Genomic DNA, 22,940 nt, shown 5'->3' with positions numbered 1-22,940 from the left:
GCCTATTACACTGCACACAGGCTGCTGGATCAGTATATGTGTGGAAATCTGTGGTATGTTAGAATTTCCAGCTGTCCGGTTGAGGCTACGTATAGCATGCTGAGATTGCCATACATGCCTGTGAGTACTCCACAGTTACACATGGGAGACTGCAAACACTGCTACCTGTAGACACATGCAAGTAGACCATAAGGAGGGAACCTGGGCATCATTACCAACATGCTATTACTGTTATTACCGAGACACATACTGTGAACATATAACAATGCATGCTACACCTGTACTACATGGTTGTGCACATATAACAATGCATGCTACACCTGTACTTCATGGTATGTCTGGTGCATGTCAACAGTACGCAACCAATGTAAAATACACATCTCTCACCATTCTTACACAACTAACGTAATATACACTTCCCTCACTAGTCATACACAACTAATGTAATATACACATCTCACTATTCTGTTCACCCTGTGCATCAGACCATTTGAGCATGTCCCTGCACTGATGGTGTGGATGACAGGGATGCAGCACAGTCTTCATCATATGCACAGGGTGATATTGTGTGCCAGGGGCATAGGCTGCACCAATGGGTGACATCATGTGTGTGGGTAAGGGCCGGTGATATGAATGGACATGTCTGTTCAGTATGCATGTGGGTGTTGTGGTGCCCTACAGATGTGTTTGCTCTGTGCATGTATGTGTGCACACATTTCTGCCTTTTGTGAGGCCTACACTGGGGTATTATTGACAGCTCCAGATTGTACAGACCAGGTTGTACAGCTCACAGTGTCTGGCCACGGCCACGTGACCTGTGCCTGCCAGGGGTTGCACGGGCTCTACCAGGTGGAGGTACAGATTGGCTACTGTCTGACGACACATGTCCACTGGAACCGTGTCCCCACTGGGAACGTCCAGGGCCTTGTCCACGTGGCCTGCTGTGTCCTGGTGTGGACAGTGCAGCACCAGCTGCACTGCTACTGCTACCAGCACTATGGGAGCGGGCATGTGAGGTGGCATGCTCACGTCGACCTGCACTAGGTGGTGTAGCTGGCCTACGTCCACGTGGCCTACACCTCACTCCTACCAGATGTTCCAGCACAGACAGCTCACGCTCGCGGATTGCCATGCCACGGTCAAGGATTCTGACCATGTCACCCAATCGCTTGTCCAGAACATCAGCAATCTGCTGTTGAGCATTTGCCAATGCCTGGATATTGTCATTTAGGGTATGGATAGCAGCCCTCTGCTGCCTCTGCCTTTCTCTGTTCTGCCATTCAGCACGTGCCTCTGCTGCCATTATAGTCTGGAACATGCGTCTGGTGATGCCAGCTGCTGAGCTCTGTCCTGCACGGGCATCTCTGCCAGAGGTCCTCCTACAAGCAGCACCGGCCACATGCCTGTGTGGCACATCTGCAGATATTACACTGACAACATGGTGTGGAGACACACCTTCTGTAGCCACCACACGTTCCTGTTCCATGCTAACAGACGCTGACTGTCCTTCCTCTATGGCCACTGGTGATGCGGTATGTGTTGGCAGCAGAACTGTGTGCGGGGAAGAGGGGGACATAGCTGTGATGGCAACCATTGGCACAGACTCAGCCCCTGACAACCTTGCCTGTACCTCATGCATATGTTCATCACTGCTAGTATCTGTGGGGACACTAACATCAGATGGACCGCAGGAGGGTAACGCACCTACATCACCTGTGAATGCAAAGAAAGACTCTAAATTGCAATAGACACAGACACACACACACACACACACACACACACACACACACACACACACACACACACACACACACACACACACACAGACACACACACACACACACACACACACACACACACAGACACACACAGACACACACAGACACACACACACACACACACACACACACACACACACACACAGACACAGACACACACAGACACAGAGACACAGATACACAGACACACAGGCACACAGACACAGACACACAGACACACACACACACACACACACACACACACACACACACACACACACACACACACAGACACACACCATGCATGTGATTTGACAGACGGCATGCAGCATGCCTGTGATACAGCTGATGGCATGCAGCTCAGACATTAATAGTGTTAGTAAGCATACCCCTGGGGTGCACAATACAGCAAGCAGGTGTCATATCTGTAGCCATGCAGTTCACACAATCATGGTAGTATGCATGCATCCCCATGATACACCATGTAGACCAGAACAGGATAACAGTACACATGGCTGACGTGACCTTGACATGTAATCTGCTGACGTGTGCATTAACATGCATACATGTCTGACACAATGGTGTCCTGACATGTACAGATCATAATGGCCATCACATTGCGGTGTTGTCTGTATGCCCTAGAGATAGAATGCATGTTTAGCGAATGTGCATGTGCATGGAAGGGTAGAGTGATCCATCTACATTGGTCTACACTGTGAAGTACAGACACTGTGCCATTGCAAGCATCATGAGGCGTCTATATTGCTATACAGTGCATAATATGTACACATTGCATAGCCATAACTTCATGCATACCCATGACATAACTGTGGATTGTGACCCACGATGCTGAGGTGTGTACACACCAAACCATGCTGTGTCATGTGACAGGCCACTGGAGGACCTACAGATGACACCCCTGCACAACAACTACAGAGTCTTAGCTGCCTGACACCCATGTCCACACATAGCGGACTTGTCAATTCACCATGTCCAACATGACATTGCTGTACCACACACACGAGGTGCACAGCTAACAGTGATGTCCTACAGCAGCAAGGGAAATGTACAGTATCTGTGGCCTGATGTGGTGTCAATGTCTGTGGAAGCTGTAGAGTTGACTACTGTCATGCTATGACACAGGCGTGATGTTCAACACATCTTATATGGCAAACGTCAGTGACACCTCCACTGGCTGTGCACAGGCTGTTAGGATGTCCAGTGTACCACATCAACTGTATAATCAGTCAACTAAGGCTATAATTGGACCATGTGTGGACAATGTGAAACAGGGTGTATGTACATCACATCTACTGTGTGGCTACGTATTTCTGGCCATCCCCCATGGCCATGTGAGCATGTGTTGGACAAATGTGTGTGTGATGGCCGTCTATCACACATGTCTGTGTTGTCCCATATGACATACACCCATAGATGTCAGATATGTCACCATCCACAGGGCTATGCAGACAACAGGTTGTACGTGGGATATGGGTTATGGGATAGTGTGACATTATTGCAGCCAATACACTACGTGTCTGTGACATGTCAGATGGCACATCACAATGTGTGCACCCATTGCAGGGGCATATAATACAATGGTGACTCCTGTGGGCTGCCCATATCACAGCTCACTGTGTGGTACTGTTTGCGTACCACACATGTTGTTCCAATGTATAGTACATATGCCTCCATTGTAGAACACCTCCACTGTTGTATGCACAGCTGACCACATATGTAGCGATGACAAATACTCTGGTTTCATGTCGGTGTATCATTTCGTTTGTATATATTGCACATGGGTGGCCTGTGTGAATGATGGGTGATGCGACCTGTATATCGTGAATGAAACGAACATCAAGTGTACAAGTGTTAACTGGCCACATGGCGAATAGATCTATGCTTTTACATGCCTGATACTGATGACAGTCTCACCTTCAATGGACTCATGTCTGTGCGGCATGCCAGAGGTACCTGTATAGGGGTGACACAGCAGTATGAACATTATCCATGACTGTATGACAGCCACAGGGTGCACTGTGCATGTTAACACATACACCTGTAGAATAGCATATAGTATGCACATGTGTGCATACACAGGGTAGCATACTGTAGTATGCAGCATGTGTGTCCACATACCATGCATATGCCATAATGTACAGTGACACATGTACGTAAATGGGATATAGCAGCCATATGTGCAGTACTGACTTACCAGGAAACTCCAGGCTCATTGGTTGGGAGACACCCACCTCCACAATGGCAGATAGTGTTTGTGGATGCTGTTCTGAGGGTGTTCCCAGACTGGCCAGAAACTCCTCATTTTGTGTGAGTGGGGGCTGGGTTGGTGGCCCACCACCTGTTCCACCTTGTTCCCTGGCGATTGCAGTGGCACGCTGTTTTGCATGCCGTATCAGGTCCATGCAGTCTCTGCGCACCTGCTGGTAGGTGCGGTTATGGCCACCCACATCGTTCACCCTCCTGCGTAGATCCTGCCACAGGTCGTCCCGCTGCTGGGCATGCTGTGGCACATGGCTGAACAACACCTCATAGTTCTCATGGAGGTACGGGATGAGGACATCATCCTCCTGGCGGCTGTATGCTGGAAGGCATGTACGAGGCATTATCTGTAAGACATAATGATGGTGACAGGTCACAGTTTCAGAGATGTACAGAGATACAGCTGAACATACATTTCTATGACATTTAGTACATCTGCAGTTATCTTTGCAAATCGCCATGACACTGACATGACTGATGTGTTTGTGTCACACACATGTAACACCCGTTATGCATTGGATATCATCACCATATATGTGTGTCACCTCATTACAGTGTTCAGAATCCATGTGAACGTTGTCTTGATGTGGGCATGTCTGTTTGCCTGCACTGGTGTTCTGACCTATCTGCACATGCCTGGATGTGTCCACGGTATTGCTGTTGACCTTGATTCTGTGTATGTGTCACATATCAACACAGACACAGCCTTAATGGACTTGAGCAGTGACAATGCACACATACACATGGAAACCTGTACATGCATGTGTTTTGCCATATACATCTACACAGCACTGTACAACTGTTCAACATCCTGCCACGGATCGCCTGTGTTGCACATGTGATAGACTTGGGACAATGGCTAGTCGGACTTCATTCGCAGGGATGGTTATCAACCATAGCATGTATGGGCAAGGTTTCCTAACTGTAACCGACAGCCATTATACCACCGCAAGGTGCATCAGTGCCACATTACTGATCCAAACAGTTGATTCTACATCTACCATGCAGCCATCACACCATGTATGACTGGGATGACATGTGCAGCTTTGATGTACAGGGTTGCATGGTATAGCGGGAGTATGTCACATGTATGGCACAGGGATCTGTCCAGCATGCGGCAATCCTAGTATTAGTACGGTGGCTGTCCATGTCATATGTCTTTCAGATCAGGTTATGGACATGTAGCATGTCCATCATCATGGTGCAACAAATGTCTTTATGTAAGGTAGGCAGCATGCTGCATAGTGGAGGTGAGGATTGTGAAGGCTGGTATCGCCCATCCATGCATGGCCATTACCCCTTACAGGTGATATTTGATCCAATATTGGTCACCCCGGTGCTGTATATGCCTGTCCAATGATCCGTGCTCATGGATGGCACCCTGTCATGACATGGGTACCTCGTATGACTACCTAAAGGCCCTGGAGATGTCACCAGGTCAGGGAGGTGTACTGCACAGCACCATCCCTTACACAGTGTCCATAATGTTGACCACAGCCTAGGTGGTAGTTAATGGGTACAGGGATGTTCACCTAGCAGTGACAATGCTGATATCATCCATCAGACTGTGCACATATGTCACACACCTCACCCACACAGCCCATTCAGTATGTTGTTCACAACACTGACACAGCTATTGCTCATAGGTCATGGCCATTCACATCCTTACATACACATATGCCTAACATTTGTCTGTGTGGTATGGGCTACAATGAGGGTGGAGTACAACACGTTAACCCTGTTCTACTGTAGCTGGCACTGGTGTGATATGCACATGTCACTCTGGCACCTTTTGTAGTTGTGAGTCTGTTAACAGGCCACTGGTGGAACACTCCTATGACATACAAAGGTATTTGTAATCAAACATCTGTACTGTCTTGTACATCTGTACTGCTAACATTTACAGTGATAATGGTTCATGGACATGCACACCATACTCAGCAGGGTTATAGTGCAGTGCCACCCATTATGACTGTCGTCACCACTTGTGGGTTGATATTATCCAACACCCTATCTGTATTGTATGTTCATGCTAGGCACTTGTTCAGAACTTGCGAGCATGTCATGAGCTACTGATTTCTATAGCACCCATTCCACACCATTTCCCACAGGTTCACTGGCTGTCCTAAAATTTCCAGCTTGCTTACGGTACAACAGCTGTTGTACACACATAACTCACATATCCTGTGAGACATGGTTGTATATACAGGCATGTCCAACTGTCACATACCAGTGCTATTGCCTGTCTATATGATGGATATGTGGTACATGTGGCAATAGAGCAATTGTCTCTTGTACACATTAAATGCTCGCCTCCCAACATACGACACTACAGCCTGTGGGGGATGCACGTATGCAGCCCTGCTGGGGGTAATGCTGTCACCAACCCTGACTGCACCTGACAGTCATGTTGGGATGTGTAACATTCGCAACACACCCCACACATCACATAGTCTCACATGATCTCCACCACAGGCCACGCATATGGAGACAACTCGTGCAGTACCTCTCCATACTCTGTGTAGGCACCAGAGGCAGCCCCCATCACAGAACACAACATCACCAACTTATAGCCTACAGACTCATGTGCCCACCACATACAGCCAATAGGGTGTTATAACATACACAACACACCAGTCATAGGTGACTCTGTAGGCGGTCACACTGCAGTTCCACACAGCAGGCTACACAAGGCGATAGTTGCTTACATCTTGCCGTTGGGTAACTGGTTCTGCAACATAACCTATGCACCCATGCCACACCTCACCAGGTACGATGTGACTGTCATTCTCCATGTTAGTGTGACTGCCCTGAGATGCCACTTCACAGACTTAGTGTGCAGGGACATGCAATAGCTCACCAGTCTTGTAGCCATGAAGATGTGGGCCAAGCCCTGGGGAGCATTATGCATTCATCTGGACCTGATACCACTGTACAATGACTGACTGTGTCACTTCAACAGTTGCGTATGCTTCTGCTGTCATTCCACAGGCATCTGGTATCTGTCCGCTTTGACTGACCTGGTCAAACACAATGCTTTGTCACATATGACCTGCACCTGTCAGCCCTGGGAGTACAGATTACATGTAAGGCTCTTGCTGCTTGTATACTGCCTGTCTTGCACAGTTTCCAATAACAGTCACCGGCAGAACGGGAACTGGCAAGCAAGACATGGGGTCATATGACACAATGCTTGCATCTTCCTGTGTGACGCACGCAGGCAAGGCACACCTTATAATGCACCACTCCAATATCTCTACAGTGACTGGGACCTGCCTCTAGGCTCTGCAGAGCACACCTGCAATGACAGGTTATAGACAGACCATACCTTTCAGGCACACACCTGTACTGGCACACCCACAGCTGAGGTGTTCCCATATCCCACTATGTTGTACAGACATCCTGGCTAGTTACTTAGCACAATGCATCAGAGGTGCTCCACGTGCAACTAACTGTGTCTGGAACTGCTATACACATTGTAACCAGCTACAGATTCAACAACACACCCCACAGTTACCAGACCTCATTTGTTGGTGTACTGGGCAGTAGGGCTCAGACAGCTACTACTGATGTGTGACTGACACTACCCCACACTTAACTGGGATAGCCACTCATGTACCGACACATCCGTGAGTCATACCCTCCACTCGGCTGGATCAACCCATACACACCACCTCCAAGACCAACATTATCCTTGACTGGAACACTACCAACATGTGACTGGTGTTCCACACCTGGGGTTATCCCCTCATTGGTGGATTCCGAACATATGCTAATCAGCCTTGTTAGCCACATCCCAGCACCACACCTTTTACGGCATACACAGTACATGAGTACTACAACATCTACTACAGACGTCTTATGACAGTGGTTGTTGATGTCATGACACCCGTGCAGATGGACAATGCACATACAAACACTGAAACATACCCCAGTGCACTTCATTAGCATGTACTCGACTGCATGGATCATGCTATTCCACACAGAGCCATGATGGTACACACCAGATAACAGACGCCACTCTGGTGGTCATGTTCCATGGACATAATGTACAACAACAGGTGGAGGCTGTTGCACAGTGGTGTACAATCCCATGGGTGGGGTAGCTCACTGGTCAGCCTCAGTAGGGCCACGAGATCCCTCATCACATACTCCATGACTAGCTATGTAAACATTACTGCGACACATTCCGGGGTGTACCACAAGGCATTATGGTGGTATGTCAGTAGTCAATGGCAATACCAACATCTGCTCTCACATACAACAGTCACTCAGGAACATTACAGACCCAGGTGATGTAGGCAACATGCTGTTGGATGGATTCAATGCTAACATTACACCCTCACACTCACTACAGGGCCACAATCCATACAGGAACATTGCGGTGTCCCTGCGGTCACACCAACACAGTACTAACCTGCACTCTATATGTCCAGGGACACTGGCCCCATGTCACCTTCCTAAGTCCCAGGCTGTCATGTCCACAAACCTCTGAATGACATGTCTCCCCAATAGGCCACCATATTCAGTAATAGCCTTGTATCAGACATTGTGGCCCCTGAATGGCACACAGCAACAGTTATCACACTCCACACAGGTGGCACCACAATGCACGTGTGGGACTATAGTCCTACACACCTGACTGGACTGTTCTGCATGGCTATGGGGCACATCATCATGGACGTCATTCACAGATACATTGTTGGGCGCCAGTCCTGTGATGCCACCTGGATTGGACTTGTTAGGGCCAGAGCATAGCCCCTACACCTGGTGGACTCCTTTCATACAGTTACCAGGGTAGTTGATGATGGTACGGGGGTCCACACATCCTACATTGTCCTCTCATTGCCTTACAGCACTGTTCTCTATTCTGGTATTGACAGCATATGCATCCACCTGCACATCGTACACTATGTCTCAGGATGTTATGCAACGTGGCTCATGGACAGGACACACACAATGAGGGTAGCACACCATAGTACCTACTGCATTTCAGTTACACTTGGCATACCACAGTCCTCAGTCATAGGACCCCTCATGTTCAGTATATGCTTCCCTGAGGTACAGACTAGCACAGAGGGACTTTCTCTGCCTAGCTTTACAAACCCCTGCATACAAAGTGTCATGACTGGTCCACCAGCTGATACTGACTCTATCCATATGGGTGTCACTGTGACAGATACCTGATATGAATATCATGGCCTCAAGCTGCATGAACATCACCTTTGCATTACAACATTCACCCACTGACTATCACATAGGTGGTAGTCCCCTACATACATGTCACATTGTACATGTTTGTAGTACACACATATGTCGCACCCACTCCTGTGGTTACCATATTGCCACTGTGGCGTGGATATCCTTCTACGTGGCCACACTTATCTGTACTGGGTGTGTAGCTGGTACATAGGCACCCATTGTATCTCTGAACCCAAGACTTCTACACACATTCAAGGGTACACCACTCCATTTAGGATGTACCTTACACAACAGCTACAGCTTTACATACCACAACATTAACACGCCTTAACATTTATTGAGCTCCGATAGTTGAAGTATGCGGCTGAACTACAGACACCATGTCTGTACACATTTGTATACTACATTCTAAGGGGTGACCTCTGCTGAACAGACAGGGCCCATGTCCACAACAGTATTAATAGATATACTCCACATACTCAACATAAGCAAAAGCCACTGTGAGCAACATGCACATGGATATGTGCACGCATGCAACAATGAGTGAGATGTGCTTGAGGGTTACATTCCCAAACCGGACACTCACCATGCTTTGGAACATGAGTCCTATGTACATCACGCAGGGACACTCAATAGCACTGTTCATGTGATACCTCCCTTAGTGGTTGGGGGACACATGTACGCCAGGTATCACTGCAGTGGCTGTACTGTGCAGAGGTGCAGGTAACACATGGCTCTGCTGTGCACACGACACTACCCTAGAGAGGTGCCACTGGTGTGAACACTGTAGTTGTGCTTACACATACACATGCCAGACTGCATAGTACCCCACTATGAACCTGTGAAGCTATTACATGTCATTTGTGCATGGTTACTTGGTAGCCCTTCCATTTAGATTAGCTATCATGCTATTACAATGTCCTGTGCCTACAAGCCATATGTATCCTGTTATTGTACATGCCAATAGACGATACATTTGGTATGCATGATATGCCTGTTATGCTGTGTAGAATATCTGACATATCTACCCACAATACTATACATTGCACATATTTTACATAGTATCTCGTAATGCAAAGCATACTTGCACAGCAGGACCACCTTACACATGTCATTGTCGTTATATGCCCATACACATGCCTACTGTGACAGTATATCAACATATACTATCCCCTGCTATGGCACATACTTGTTGGACATACCCTACCACTGACAGTGGGTTGTATGGAATTGTTCTGTTTAAAGCACTCATGTAGCACCCCTTGTGGTGTCTGTGATGTGTATCTTGTGGCCCACTGCTGGATGCACAGTTTCTACAAGCATAAGTATGCTCAGCAAGACATCACTACATAAATACCTTTTCCCGCTTTATGCATTACGGACACTTTTAATTAATGCAAACCAGACTATACATACAGTAAATAATTAATACAAAACATGCTATACATAAACCTACATACCGAGTGTTCTACATACCTTGTTATCGTTCTGGACTTTCATCTCTAAGTCTCTCTCACACTGCTTATCTCTCTCACACTGCTTAAACAGGTATATGGTATGAGCATACAGTTTGAATGTCTGGCAAGTCATCCTGATATACGTCGATACCTGTAACCTGTGGTTTCCTGCCACCAATTGGTGTTCCTGAGTGACTAATTACTTGCACGTCAGCTGTGCAGCTACTCCATTCGCCAATTACGCAGCAACAGTGGGGTATAATTGAATTCTCCACTTGGGCATTGCCCATTTGCCCTACCTTCGGGGAGACGGCCTGTGTTGTGTTTTGTTGTGTGTAATTGCAACTGCTATGTGTAGAGACAAGTATACTTTGGATTCATGTCCCCCGTGGATTGTGTGTGACAGCTAGAGTATGTGGGTCAACATGTGGGTGTACCTGTCATCCCAACCATCTGATAACAGACTATTGCAAACAAAACCTGAAACGTCGCCATTTGTCATATTATGCAATGGCTACAATTATGCATGGCATCTTTAATTTTGTCTCTCACAAGGTATGTTGACGGTTCTGTAGATGTAATTGACTGACTGGATGTTTGTGCTGTTATTACGGTCTGTATTGCTATAGTTTCTAGTGTGGAGGATGTCGGTTGGTGTATGTAGCATATACAGGTTTGTGGGGCTTGCATTTTTACATATTCCATATATATGTGTGTGGGCTACATCCCTAATTAAAGAGCTATCAGTTAGTAGACTTATGTTACGGGATTTTACATTGGGCCATTGTTAATTGGTTTCTATATAGTATGCAGGTGAGGTTGATACTTCCATACCTCTGGAACTGCAGCAATATGTAAAGGGATATGTCTAAATGACAGCTATCCCGTCTATTTCTGTCCCAGATATTTGCAGTCATTGCGGTTGTGTTGGTAACAGAACCTCTTTGCCATGTATTGCCACCTTTTCATATGGCCATTGTTGGGCACTTGCGGGACACACAACGGTGTTTACAGGCCGACACATAGCCATGGTCAGTACACAGGATATCACATACTTTCATCCTCAATACATACCTATTGTTGTGGGACTTTGGCTACTTATTATATTGCATGTAACATTTACTTTTCTTACATACAGGCATAACTATTTAATGCAACTATTACATAATATATGGGACATATTAATGTCCTACAATCTTGGACATTTGCCCTTTGTTATGTTTTATGTCAGGACACACCTGCCCAGGGAGGGGCTGTCCCTCCTAATGTGGGATAGGTGGTAACCGTATGCCTACGGCTAGCTATACCCACACCTACTGTAATGATCTACCTCAGAGTTGGCACTAACAGACACATTATGCAGACACACACACACACACACACACACACACACACACACACACACACACACACACACACACACACACACACACACACACACACACACACACACACACACACACACACACACACACAATACAGTCACATGGAGATGCACACGGCACCCTCAACACACACATACACAGACTAGAGCATTCTCAAACACAGTTGAACACAGTACCTACGTGGACCGCAACACTGACAGCGGTAACTACATGTCCCTTCATATCGTCATACTATTACTTGCGGTTGTACTGTTCCGGTACTGTGTTCTTTCCATCTTTCAGCCTCGTGGTTACACGTGTCGGTATGTTATACATTCCATAGTTGGCAGTATCCTATTTATTTGTACCTCCAAGGTGTTATGTATGTCATTGACCTATCTATATATATTTGCAGATATCATTGAATCAGTATATATCAACATGTATCACTCTATCGCCCTTTCTATCTGTATTATATATATATGTATATATGTGTACACACACACACACACACATATATATATATATATATATATATATATATATATATATATCTGACAGGGGAAAGTGACAGGCAAGCTACACCTTTCATTGTGTACTTGTCGGTGTATACTGTTTCCTGGACTCTGCATGTTTGTATCTGTACCTGTCAAATTACACACCTGCCGTAGGTTAGGGTTACCAGCTGTCCCACTTTGCGAGGGACAGTCCCTCTTTGGGCAGTTGTGTCCTGCAAAATATTTGTAAACATGGCAAATGTGCTGAGATTGTAGGACATACTTATTTCCTATAGTTCATGTAATAGTTGCATAAAACAGTTATTCTGTATCTGAACCACCTATATGTTACAGACACAGAATAAGTAAGTAAACATTACAAGAATAAGCATTTATCTAGGCAAAACAGTGAAGTTCTGATTTTCGTACTGGTCAGGTGTATGTGTCGGCCTGCAGACATCTGACGTATGTCCCACATTGGTCATTTGCAGAGGTGGCAACCCTACCATAGGTACATCTTGGCTAGCAATAGTGTTAGATGATTCTATACATGATTGCATGTTCTACTCCTGGCAGTGGTCGTTTTACCCTTCAGAGCAGGCACTATTAGTACAGGGGTGGATAATGCTGGTTTCACCTGTTCTGGACATCATTGACCATGATCTGCGTGATATTCGGAGAAGCTTATCCCTGTTTCGTGCATATCTGTATAGTCGTATTTAAACATCGCTTGCCAGCAGTGGGCAACGCATATTCCCGCTAATGTGTGCTAAACATGATCTGATGACCTGCATCCGATATGCATTACTCGTGCCTTCAGGATTACGTTACATCCCTTGCAGGACGTGGGACCGGGAACATGCACGACGGTCACTGCATTTAACACATGGATATCTGGGATATGTACACATGTTATGTCATTTTGTACGTGGAGTATACTACGGCTGTTACTCCATACTGCACTCACATGGGTAACTCAGTTAGTTTACATATTGATGAGTCCAGTTAATGGTGTGTCCATGTGATGTTTACTGGATGTGCTCCAGCATTGGGTATATATATATCACAGTGAGCCACACACGATACTGTACTACACCTTCAAACGACCATAGGTGGGGCATGCTGGGGTGACAAATACCTGTCATGGGTACAACCCATCCCTTGACACAACATCCATGATTTTATTGTGTGGAGCCCCTCATTAATGCAGCAGGGACTCCGTGATGACTGTGTGCAGAACAGTGCCTATACACATGTGCTCCCACGATTGCCTCTGCTCCACTAAGCGACAGTTGGTTACTCGATGTTGTGGTGACAGTGGACACTGTTTGCCTCATTTGGTGTATGGCCTTGGACAATTGACCGTGTACCTACCAATGTACCTGGGAACCTATACACACAGCACCACCATATGCTGATAGGCGCATGTACTGTTCAGGTGTTGACATTCCGTGTTCCATTAGCTGTTATGTGTACAATGTTTGAGGGCTGCCTATGTAGGATTCACACAGTGGGCCACCTATACATTACAATTTACAGGTGGCCGTGTTTGTGTGCCATCCATTTTACTGCGTGTGCAGGTGGAGAGGTGTGTCAGTCCATAGGGGCCTACACTGTCAGAGCATGTGGTATACGTTCCCTCTTTGCCAACGCGTAGGCATATTAGGCATGCCTCCGTCTGCCTACTGGGGCTGGCACAGTGTGTTCATGGTCTGAATCCCTCTGTGCCTGTGATTACCCTACTTCAGCATTTCCTCCTTTTCTTCCCCTGACCTTCCTGTTTGTGGTATTGTTCACGGCACATACATCCGCTTACCAGGTTTCGGGCACGTTTTCATCCCCTTACACATGCGCTTTCGGCCACAATGTGTGCTCTCAGCTAAACGATTCTATACCTTCCTCCCCATCCCTGTCCTGCAGCTTTGCTTAGCAATGGCCAGGCCAGATTTGCAATGCTCCAATGTGCTTACTGTTACGGTGGCACACCCCTCTGCTGATGTCATGTATCTCCTCTGAGCCACTCCTCGGTGTTATAACGCTATGCCGTATGGTACAACCTTCATCCGGCGGGACGTTTGCGATTCAGTATTACCTGCCACATTTGCATGGCATTGACTACTAATTCATAGTTACCATGCCGAACACTGTTGCAGGCCCTTAGCAACCAATGCACCTTGGTTGTGGTGTTCCATGCCTACCATTGCATATTATGGTGTAAACCTGATTTGTATTACATTGCGATTTTATGACGTTTTTATATAATTTCTTTATGTTCCTGTTTCCGCGCACATGCCCTGCGGTTGTACTGTGTGTTACTGTGGACATGACATTAAATGTTGTTTTTTAGGTGTTGTGCATCTTTTCTTATGCCATTGGCAGTGTATTTAGCCATTGGCATATGTTAACTTTGTAATACATGAATCTGGTCCGCTTCCATAGCTCCGATGTTCTGTTTGGGAAAATATAAACCGTGTTTTTTTGGTTTACATTTCCGTGGGCTTACGCTATGCCTGCACCACTTCATGAATCACTATCTGCCTTCATTTGCATGGTGCAACACTGTGCATGGGGTGATTAGCATACCTATGCCGTGGGCTGTGCAGTTCTGGTGTACGCCAGTGGTGCACGTGGAATTGGATCGTACCTGAATCGCTCGACGGCCATATTTGGCGTTATTCCACCTACACTACGCCTGCACCTGGCGCAAGCTTCATGAATCCCGGGGGCAGTGTTTGTTGCCTCCAAGCACTCCTAATAGGTATGGAGAAATGAGTGAGAGTATAGGTTTAGGTGTACAGAGGGATCTGAGAGTGGCTTTGTAACATTTTCTGATCCAAGGCTATAGAAGAAAAAGGAGAATAGCAAGGGAAAGAAAAGGGTGATATTAAATATATTTATAAATCATAAGGTGCAACCTTTGCTGTCATCAAATATATCAGCAGAGTAAGAGGTAAGAGGGGAATAGCAGTGTTTGCTACCATAAAAGGCTCATGTGAGGGTTGGGCTATAGTGCAGTGGTGTAGGTAGAGGTACGTGGAAGGATCTGAGTATAAAATTGTAGGAAAATGAAATACAAAAGTCCACCAGGCTGTTCAACCACCTCGGTTTATTCTAAGTGCATCTGATACCTCGGTCCTTCGCCTTCTCAGGATACTTAACCTCCAACCAAGGGTAACTTTTATACAGGTTGGACTCAGTTAATTGACAATTAATTAAGCCATTATTTAATAAACATTCATTAAATATTAAATACTTGCTTATAAGAAACTTAAATAACATTTTAAATAACATGTTAAAACATATTTTAAACAACATATTACCATATTTCATAAAATGCATTTAATTCATCAACTGAAGTAAAAAAAAAATATTTACTTAAAAAAGTTAAATTGGCTTCTATATTCAGACCTCTAGGATATAAAGTTTTGTAATTTAATATCATCTTACTTTCTAATTAATTTAATTTACTAGAATAATCACCCCCTCTAAATAAAGAAGTTTGGGCTAAGACACTAAAAAGGAAACAGGCATCTGAGCCTTGGTGAGCATTATAAAAATGTTCTGCCACAGTACTTTTTAAGTTGCATTTTCTAATAAAATTGTAACCTTTTTATTAACAAAGGCTGCAGAAGGAGAAATGAATGTAATGAGGAAAGGACCCATGTGACAGTAAGTAGAATGAAAATGGGAAAGGTGTACCCTTTGCTTCCGAACCATATCCGGCTCATCTGGCATCCAGTCAAATTTGGAGACAAAAACAATCCTCTCTTGCTCTGAAACTGTAGTAAACTACCTGCTACAAATGTAAGAAGTGAAAGGAGTAAATTGTTATATCTATTTGCCACATACAGCAATAGAGAGAGTGCTTCAATGCTTAAGCCATTACTGCTAATGCAGTACTGACATTCATTTATTCATTCAGAAATGTTATGTTCTCTCAGCTTCAGAGATTAATTCCAGTTCTGCATTTCTGCATCATCATCTGCTAATCACCCCACTTAACTGTTTGCATCCAGGACAGCCTCTCACTTCACATCAGTTTTCAGCTACTTTACTTCTAGAGACGAATATGTAAGGTGTGCAGGAGTGGTGGTGTACTTATACAGCAGAGGTAGCAAGTAGTTAAGAAGTAAGATAGACTTTGCTGCCAGCAAATGCCACTTAGGGTATTGGAAGAAAGGGTTTAAGTGTAGATAAAGGTATATAGAGGGAGCTAAGAGGAGATATAGCCTTTGCTGCCACGAAACGCTGCAGAGACAAAAGGAAAAGAGTGAGGTGAAGAAAGAGGAGATGTAAGAAAATTGTATGTGGAAAGCTGTAGCCTTTGCTGTCACCAAAGGCTACTTTAGGCGAGGGAAGAAAAAAAGATGGGGGTAAAGTAGTTAAAGTCAAAGTTTAATATCTTACCTGCAGGTGCTGAAAATACTCATCACTAAGCTGACTATTGTAGCTGCTGCTGCAGGTGCTGAATATTCTCAATGCTAATAAATCACTTTTATTTTTATTTTAAAAACATCATGAATTCAATTTAAAAAACCTTGCCATTAATTATTCAAGTGAAATTAATCCATTGCATCTCATTAAAATGAATGCATGACTGAAGCCAGAAATAGAAGATCATGCTGTTTATTAACTAAATTCTCACCTCCACTGATAAAACATGGTAACAGGACATTAATAGTGAACCAATATCCTATGTGTGTTAGTTATTTGATCTCAGTGTTTATGTGGCAATCTTTAGTCATTTGACTAAAGACAAGTGAGAGAAGCATGTGCTACTACCTTCAGGGAATTTTTTCATTGCAGGTATTTTTTTATATATAATGGCATTAAGCCATATGCATTTATGAGCAATAGTATCAGTAAGCACATGGCCACAGTATAAATTCATTTGTTTGCACTGTTATTATTATGATAAGTGAGCTTGTGATGGGATAACTGTAACAGCAAGATGGAATACATTACTGTGGCATTTATGTTTTCTGCTTTTAGCATTCGAGCATTACAGGCTATTTCCAGAAGTTTTTCTCTATTTGGAGGATAGTTTGTGGATAAAAAGGCATGAAGCTAGGTGATCACAATTAAATGCTAATTGATTTGACTTGGTGTGGGTAGGACAGAGACAATGAATATATGTCTGAAAACAATAAGCTGAACTGTATTCTATGGCCATCTTTTCTTTCACCTTCATCACAATCTAATATTATAGGAGGACACAAAAGGTGGCTATTTTTAATGGCTGGGTTGTGTGTGAAAATATGGAAAGGCCACATGATAACTGTTTAATGATCATTAATATGGTGCATTAAAAAAACAGTGCAGGTGCCTGTGAACAACAATCTGAAAGTCATTACTGAGGCCACCATGTTTTTAACCATTTTCAACACAAAGAGCAGTTATCTTTTTCTTTGATGGGGGCAAGTTTGAATGCCAATGCCAGTTAAATGATTACTGTGAAGTCATCTCTGATATGGCTTGTTGAAGACCCTCTTTATGTTATCTACAGTGAACACATTATTGAAACTTATTTTTGGGAGTTAGGGGTGATGAGGCAAGTTGTGATTTTGAAAGCACAGGAAACTTACATGATTAATGTTGTCAGAGAGATAGCTTAGCTTTCAGGCACATTAGGCAAACTCCTATTTGATGGTTCCTAGACCAGAGTTGAGGAGCAAAAGGAAACAACCCTCAAATCAAGTTTAGTACCAAAAACAAACAAATTCTTCTGCTTCCCAGACTTCTGACCAATGTGCACACTCAAAGGAGAAAAATTCCCATAATTATATGAACTGTTGCAATGCATTCATTGGTATAACAATGTTTCTTCCTGCAGGTTATAAAACACAGTGGATGTCATTGTCATTTAAGTAATGTCACTGTGGACTGACAATCTCAGCTGCTTAAATGCTTGTACTTCTATAGGCATTACTACACAAGGATAGATTGGAAATTGATTAGTACTTCCACTAATCTCAGATCATGGCTTCTAAATGCTTCAGCCTAGGGAAGCGTCCCTTTTGAACTGCCTTTTTAATGGTTATGGACAGTGTATATTTCTGACAGCATCAAATTAAACCATATCACTATGGCCATTAGATTTTTTTTCTCAGTGAGATCTTAGAAATGTACAGATTGTAATTATCCTTTCTTGGAGGAAGGGCTTTAACTGAAAGGGAAAGGTCAGTTATATGACCAGTTTTGAATTATCACTAATATGCTTGCTGAGGGTATGCCAGAATGTCCCCTTTCACAAGGGCACATTTTACTGGAATACTACATGGATGAAATGAGCTGAAGGCAGTTAATGGATTTTTGGCAACCCAGTCCTACGGATTCAGAAAGGGCTACTGAAGATGCATGCTCTAAAACAAGCTTCTGACCACCGATGGTAACACTTTCCAGCTCAGAGACTGGTTTGCTGTAGTAGATGTAATAATCACCATGAAAGGCCAATAATCTGGGTGAGTGGATATAGCTAATTAGCCATGTTTTATACCCCAGAATACCTGTGGCAATTGATTTATGCTGCTGAGTGATTCAGAAAAATCACTTTGCTGCTTAAAACTGAACAATTTTCCTTAATAATTAAGCTAAAATGCAGTAGTCCTTCATTCAAGTCAATAGGAAAGGCCACCTTGAGGTAGCTTTACCAAACTTCAGTGGAGAGGTAGTGGTGGTGGTGTGAGCCATTGGATATGTGTGGCAGTGTGTGTGTCCATGTCTGCAGGGGTACTAATGGACTGGGATGACTTTGTGTGCATGTGTGTGTGTTGCGGGGGGTTGTATGTGTGAATGTGAGTGAATAGGTGAGTATGTCTGTGAGTTGTTCGAGGGTAAGGGAGGTTTAATTTGGAGTGAATTTCTGAGTGTGGGGGCCATGTCTGTTAGCATGTGTGCATGTGTATGTGTGTGTGTGTGTGTGTGTACATGTGCATGTGTGTTAGTCAGAATGAATGAGGATTTGCTTGTGCTGGCTTGATGTCTGGGTCACCAGTGGTAATTACTGCTGATAAGTGCTTTTTCACTACTGACAGTAATTAACTGCAATTCAGAGACATGTTAATTATCAGATAATAACTCTCACTGCAGCTAAAGCTGTCTCTGAATTGCACTTTATACTGTCATGTAAACTGACCTACCTGTGGTAGGCAGTTTTTACAATCAAAAAAAACAACTTATATATTTACTTTGAAGTTGTTACTTTATCATAATGTTACCAACCTCTGTAATGCAAATGTCTTCAGATTCATTTCAAAAGAGGTATGCACATTTTTTGGTTTGTTTATCTTACAGGCATTGACTACATAATATATAAATATGTTTTGCCTTTATAACATAAGAATGAAAAACGTTATTTCTGTTTTCCTGACGGTAACGGTTTGCAGCATTTGAGACTCTCTTAAGGGAAAAATGCAAAACATTACCAGAAATCAGGATTTTGCCCTCAGATATCCAATATGCAGCTTTTACATAACCTCAGCACATAAGAAAACAATTTAACAACGGTTTATAAATAAATAAATATCTGCAGTTTATGTGCCTAAAAATTACTAGAACATGTCAAATTGTTTCAGACATACTTCCAGGTAGCAATTATCTCCACTTTTGAAATACACAGCCATTAGAATGTGCTGAGTTGCCAAGATGCCCTGTGCTCACTTTTCATTAAATGAGTATGCATCTTCTGCAAAAAGTCAGAAAATGTATCCCATATCCACAGTCTATCATTGTTGGATTGTTGTTACCACATCTTCTGCAAAAGTTCACAGAATTAATGTCATGTCCACAATCTATCATTGGTATATTGTCATTACTACAACTTCAGCAAAGGATCATAGAATTCATCCCATATACCCAGTCATTCATCACATTGTCTTTACAATTTCTGTAAAGGGTCATAAAATTCATCCCATTCCGACAGGCTATCGTTGTACTGTCATTACTACAACTTCTGTAAAGAGTTGCAGTATTAATTGTATCACCAGAGTCTATTGTTGTTTCTTTGTCATTACATCAGACATAAAAGATGACAGATATTTCACCAAGGAAGATAACATTTCTGTTACTACATATCTGTTGAAGCCTAAACTGCATGTAGTGACAAAGGCAGTAGAAGCTGTCCTATAAATCAGTGTTCAAATGCAGTGAAATCCTATATTTTAAAATGGCTTACTAGAGTGCATTTTATGCCAAGTATCTTCTTTAGATTTTTTTATTTTAAACTGCCTTAGAGAATCTGACATATCACTTTTATATACAGATAGCAGATCTGGTATTTCATAAGATTTTTTTTTTTTGTTTTTGTCACAATCTCATGTTATACCTTGCTTTCACCTAGGGTTATTTGATCTTTGTTTAAATGGCTGGCTGATACTAGTATCCATAATATATGTGCACTAAATTTTTTTATCAGAATTAAAAAGTAAAATTTTTCACCAGGCAAGGCATCATTTCTTTTACCACATAAAGGATGAGGTCTAAATTTCATGTAGTTTCAATCGACATGCTGCTGTGCAAATCAAGACTGAAATGCAGTGAAATCCTCCATGGTAAAATGCCATTTGTCACTATTATATTAATATAGCCTTGCATGTTGAATACAAATTAAATCTATAATGAAGCAAGTGTATGTCTTCCTGATAGACTTTACTAAGGATCCCTATTGAAATATTACTACTTGGAATGCCAAGTGCTGACATATTGAAACAAAAAGATAAATTCAGAAGAGTGAATCTCAAACATTTTTTAACTTTCCTACTATTAATTCTGTAATTTTTTCCCCAAATGGATGCTATACTTGCAATATAGAAGGAATTGTGTATATTTTGAAATGTCCATGTAACAAATTTTATGTAGGAGAAAGTAAATGAAAGTTCAAAGTGCATCTTCAAGAACATATAAGGGACATTAAAAAAGTTAACTGTGATAGTCCTTTAGCTATACATTTTAAAGAATTTCATGAAAGTAATTTTAAACTGTTGCAAGGTTGTGTTTTAGAACAAGTGGGGTCTATTTTTTGGGTTCCTATTAAATGATCAAAGACACATTCTTTCGAATGCATCTTGATGGAACTTGAAAGCAAGAAAAGACAAAATAGTGAAAAGGTATATAAGCGAATTCCTTCCCTGGGAAAGAAATTGTTTGGCCACTTCCATTACTTTGCCGTTTTCATCACTGTAGTGCGATCTCGGAGTTGGTATATTTAAGTAGGGGGGGTTTGAGGGAACAGCCCCCCATTTTGGGGGGTGTGGGGGAGAAGCCCCCCACATTATTTAATGTTTTATAATTTTTTTTTTTTTTTGTTATTTTTTTATGGAACAGAGATTTGTTTTCCCTTGGAAAAAAATTGCTGTTCTAAGCGTTCAAGATTGTAAGCTTTCACTTACATAGGTTTGATATTTTTTAAGGGTTCAATGGCTTAACATAGACCCTATTTATTTAGACGCTGTAACAGTAAAATGAAAATTGTTGTATAAAGAAGCACTTTTTACTTTGAAATTTGATACCTTGGTTCCCAAGGGTTTAAACACAGAACTTAACTGGAAGTATTTTATTTAATTAATTGTTTAATTGGCTGATTGAGTGAGTATATATGCAGTGAGGGAAGTTGCCTTATATTTCTACTCCTTGAAGGCTTAACAGCTGAGGTGCTCGAGTGTGTAAAAAGAGAATAAACTTCTTTGCTTGAAGACTGTGCCTTCCTTTTGTGGTTCCATTACATTTTGTTTGGACTTGCAGTGGCTGTTTGAATCTTAAACATTGTTATTCATGTTTAAACTTTTTTTTTTTCAGGGAATACTCCTGCACTCCTGATATGGAATGTGGAAGCCCCCACAGCCCACAAACATATTTATACTAAGTTCAAGATCACCACATCATGGATAAAAAAGGAATATTCCAAGAAATGCCCATATCAGACTTAATATATGTAAAGATTCTATTTTTTGACCATTCACTCTCTGCATTACATGACTCAACATTTCAAATGGTTAACCTTAACTAATTTAATAAATATACTTAAATTAGTTGATAATCAATGTATGACTTCTTAGTGATAGTAGATGTGGCAAATTTGAGCATCAGCATTCCATGTTTCAGGTATGTTTCTGTTGAATTATATTTCTATAAAAGTTCTGATTTAATGAAAACTGATGTTCATTTTATTTCTGAATGTTTGGATTTGATTTTGAATAATATTTTTGTATATTTCAAAGTCATGCATTCTCATCATGTTCAAATTCTAGCTATGGTGTAACTATGGATCTTAGCTATACCAATTTGCTTATGGCTCAGTGTTAATATCTCAATTTGACATATTCCAAAAGAAATTTTCAAACAGCACAGCACGCTGAAGTAAGACATCAGTGATTCATTCATGATTCA

Source organism: Protopterus annectens, chromosome 3.part1, assembly GCF_019279795.1.
Source record: "Protopterus annectens isolate FY-2018-M chromosome 3.part1, PAN1.0, whole genome shotgun sequence".
Classification (NCBI taxonomy): domain Eukaryota; kingdom Metazoa; phylum Chordata; order Ceratodontiformes; family Protopteridae; genus Protopterus; species Protopterus annectens.
The sequence above is the reverse complement of the archived record's forward strand: the minus strand, read 5'-3'. Positions refer to the sequence as shown.